The following is a 4,737-nucleotide window of genomic DNA, read 5'->3' as shown; positions in this document are numbered from 1 at the left end:
TGCTTATACATTTATCTTTTTTTTTAATTTTTTTAATGTTTTATTTATTTCTAGGAGAGAGAGAGACAGCGTGATCAGGGGAGGGTCAGAGAGAGAGGGAGTCACAGACTGAAACAGGCTCCAGGCTCTGAGCTGGCAGTCAGCACAGAGCCCGACGCGGGGCTCGAACCCACGAACTGCGAGATCATGACCTAAGCGAAAGTCGGACGCCCAACCGACTAAGCCACCCAGGCGCCCCTTATCTTATCATTTTTAATAATACTTTTTTTCCAGCTTTAAGCAGCACCATGTACAATCTGTGAGGCCCAGTGAAAATGAAAAAAAAAAAAACAAATTTAAAAAATTGTGAACACGTATCAAATACCTACTAAATAACAAGTATTTTCTCAGGCTTTTTATGTGCATTTTTAAATCTAATTCTTAACCCTAGAAAGTAGAAATTATTATGATCCTCATTGTGCAGATATGGCATCTGCAACTTAGAGAATTTGAGTGCCTTCCCCAAAGTCATGCAGATAGTGACTGGCAAGGTGATATACTGTTTCCTAGGACCCAGAGTAGTGAACTTGAGCAAGAAAAGTGTATCTAGCACTGCTACTTGAGTTGTTCACACCAGCATCATTTGATGGACTTAATGGATTCAGCTCAGCTTTTCTCTTCCAAGTTGTGGCTTCCCTTTTGCGGTTCGTACAAATTGTAGATTCACCAGTGACAGTTTCTGGGTCTTCTATATTTGTGTTATTTCTCTTTAAAGTGAAGCCAAATATCCTATCCACTCACATGTGGAATTTAAGAAACATAACAGATGAATACAGGGAAAGGGAAGGAAAAATAAGATAAAAACAGAGACGGAGGCAAGCTGCAAGAGACTCTTTATTTTTAAAATTTATTTTTGAGAGAGACAGAGCATGAGCAGGGGAAGGGCAGAGAGACAGACAGACAGACAGACAGATTCTGAAGCAGGCTTCAGGCTCCGAGCTGTCAGCTCAGAGCCCGACATGGGGCTTGAACCCACAAACCGTGAGATCATGACCTGAGCCCAAGTTGGCCACTCAACTGACTGAGCCCCCAAGGACCCCCAATAAGAGACTCTTAAATACAGAGAACAAACTGAGGGCTGCTGGAGGGGAGGTGAGAGGGGGGCAGGCTAAATGGGTGAAGGACATTAAGGAGGGCACTTATTGAGGTGAGACTGGGTGTTCTATGTAAGTGATGAATCACTGGGTTCTACTCCTGAAACCAAGACTACACTGTATGTTAACTAATTTGAATTTAAATAAATACAGAGAAAAGAAAAAAGAAATAAAGTGCAGCCGAAATAAACAGATAAACTCTTTTCTGAGATGAATCCTGTGTGTTTTGTTTACCAGTGCTACCCAGCCATTTGCAATTATCTTCTTTGGGTCCTTTCTCCATAGTTTATAATACCTTCCAATTTAGAACAACATATTTAGTTAATATGATTCTTCCTGAAGATTAATGAAAATGACAAGACTGATAGCAGTGTGGAGTTCTCTGATGGCTCATTCTAACTCAAAATATTGATCAAATCAATCTTTGTGCTATTTTATTGTTTATAAGACATTCTGTTGAAGGCAAAATAGTATTCTGATTAACTTTTATGGAACATACTAGATATAATATGATTGGTTTGTAGGGTAAGGAGATTAGTTTACTGTAGAGTCCACAGTCAGGACCAGATAAGGTTGAACCGTACTAGCAGCAAAGAACATGATCTAGAATTGAGATTAAGTTACCAGAGCAGAGTCGGGGTTTTTGGTGTAGCATAAAAGCAGTGAAAAGATAGAGTATAAGGATGAAGGTCCAAATATGTAACCTCATTTCATATTTGGGAGTCTTGACTCTGGCCAACCTAACCAGTCTTCCTTCTTCTGATTTTAATATGTGCTGTGAACAGGACTAGGCAATGACCACCATTTTCCCCTTGGGAAATTACAACAACCTAGAGTGTTTTTGTTGCTCTTTGGTATGATGCCAGTTATATGATGTAAACATATCGTTGGAAATGCTGCCTCATAAGACAAGCATTTCTGGACCCAGAGTGGAGATGATATCAATGTGAGTTCTGATGCTTTATCACTTTAAGGAGTGTGTGGAATGTCATTTGTTACATGAAACTTGGCTACTGTCTAAACAGCTCACCAGTCTACAAAATAAACAGGCTTTGTGCATTCAGATACCATAAGGCTTTGACAATGGTGGCAGAACAGGAATGAAATATGAAGGCATTTGACCAAAAATGGTCAAATTCCATCCAGTCTTCATAAATCTCCAGGATGCCAATATCAGACTATGTAATTGACATCCTAAGGAGTCTTAATTTTCCTTTATAGTCAAATAATGTGAACTCAGTTTGAAAGATCCTTTACATAATTATTTAGAAGCTCAGGAACATACATGTGCATTTGCCTTAACATATCATGAGAGTGCAAGATAGACTTGCAAAACCAGAGGCAAAATGCATATTTAGGTCTGTCCTTTCTGTGGAATATAAATAATCCTCTAGAAGGCTGTTGAGGTTTTATATAAACTATCTTCATCCAATAGATGCTCTCAGTCAGTCAAGGAATGACAATTTGGATTAGAAGAAAAACAGGGAATTTAATCTAAAAAGAGTAAGTTGAAGCTTACTCTTCCCTTTAGTGTCCATGTGATCTTTTACAATTTTGTTGTGTGTGCCTTGTATTTTGTATCTGAAAAATTTTAAATATGTACCTGAAAGCAACCACAATTATTCCAATCAGTAAATGATACCTCTTTTTTTTTCAGTCTACTGGCTAGTGATGCTGAAGGGGAGGCTACATCATTTACTTCTGGTATATCAGTTTATTGATCTTCTATTTCTATTTAGAATCATATTAGTTGACATGTAGTATAGTATTGGCTTCAGGAGTAGAGCTCAGTGATTCATCGCTGACATATAATACCCAGTGCTCATCCCAACAAATGCTCTCTCTAATGCCCAGCACCCATAGCCCATCCCCTCACCCACCTCCCATCCATAAACTCTTGGCTTTGTTCTCCATAGTTAAGGGTCTCTTATGGTTTGCCTCCCTCTCTGTTTTCATCTTATTTTATTTTTACTTCCCTTCCCCTATGTTCATTGGTTTTGTTTCTTAAATTCCACATATGAGTTAAATCATATGATATTTGTCTTTCTCTGACTGACTTCTTTCACTTAGCATAATATACTTTAGTTCTATCCACCTGTCTGAATGGCTAAAATTAACAACTCAGGAAACAACAGATATTAGTGAGGATGAGGAGAAAGGGGAACGCTTTTATACTGTAGGTGGGAATGCAAACTGGTGCAGCCACTCTTAAAAACAGTGTGGAGTTTCCTCAAAAAGTTAAAAATAGAACTACTCTATGATCCAGCAATTGCACTGCCAGGTATTTATCCAAAGGGTATGAAAAGGCTGATTCAAAGGGGCACATACACCCCAATGTTTATAGCAGCGCTATCAACAATAACCAAATTGTGGAAAGAACCCAAATGTCCAACACCTGATTAATTGATAAAGGATATGTGGCGTGTGTGTAACATATATATATATATTTTTTTAAATATATATAAAGGAATATTACTAGATGAACAAAGAATGACATCTTGCGATTTGCAACAGTGCCTTGACCTTTTAAGATAATGTGCTGCTGCTCTGAAGATGGCATGGGCAAAGCTTTGGGTGGAGTGACATGAGGAATATGATGGGGTCATTGCTATCAGTCTCTATTATGAAGAGACAAAAATCTCTCCACAATTCAAGTCATAAAGAAGATAAGCTCATAAATACATTATGGTTATAATGATTCTATTTGGGGCATTATGCTTGCAAAGTCAAGACTTTAAGTGGGAAATGGAGACTGAGAATTCAACCACTACTTATTCAAATTCTCATTTCTAGAGGTTTTTTGGGGGGTAGAAAGAAAATAGAAGAGATGTCCTATAAATTTCTCTTATTTTTTGAATTCTTAATATAGGAAAAGACATTGAGAAGCTTGTATTCCTCATTTGATGGAATATTGAGCTTTGGAAAATAATAGTAAAGTTATCAATAGAAATCCATAAAAGTATTCAGCTATCCATTCATCAGGCATATATTTGGAAATATGACCAAATCTACATAAAAATTTTTTTCTAGGTGATCATTTTGACCCACTAAACTACGAAGTCACAAACATTATGAAAATTATTCAACATATTGTATTAAAAGAGATCGACTTAGGGGGAAAATTCCCCACAAATTATTAAACTTTATAGTGCACCAAAATTAATTTCAGATATGTAAAGTGTTTTAAAAAGTAAAAGTATAAGCTGTAAAATGTATACATGATTATTAACTTATCTTTTAAGGAACATGAACTTTATAAGCATATGAACAATAAGAAAAATTTTGAAGGCTGAGGCTGATGTATTTAACTACATTAAAATTTAAAACTTTATAAAACATTTGTATCACATAAAATGTAAGCTGATATATTTTCTTTGTGGAGCATACTTACAAACTAATAGGAACTAAAATTTATAACAATAGTATGCCAAGCAATTTGCTAAAGGCGAAATACAAGTTGATAACAAGTACAATTAAAAAATTACAAAATTATTGAGGCACCTAGGTGGCTAAATTGGTTAAGCGTCTGACTTCAGCTCAGGCCATGCATGATCCCACAGTTGGTGAGTGTGAGCCTCGCATCAGGCTCTGTGGTGACAGCTCA

Source organism: Hyaena hyaena, unplaced genomic scaffold (genome assembly GCF_003009895.1).
Source record: "Hyaena hyaena isolate Hyena2069 unplaced genomic scaffold, ASM300989v1 scaffold_1240, whole genome shotgun sequence".
NCBI lineage: Eukaryota > Metazoa > Chordata > Mammalia > Carnivora > Hyaenidae > Hyaena > Hyaena hyaena.
Note: the sequence above shows the minus strand (reverse complement) of the source record.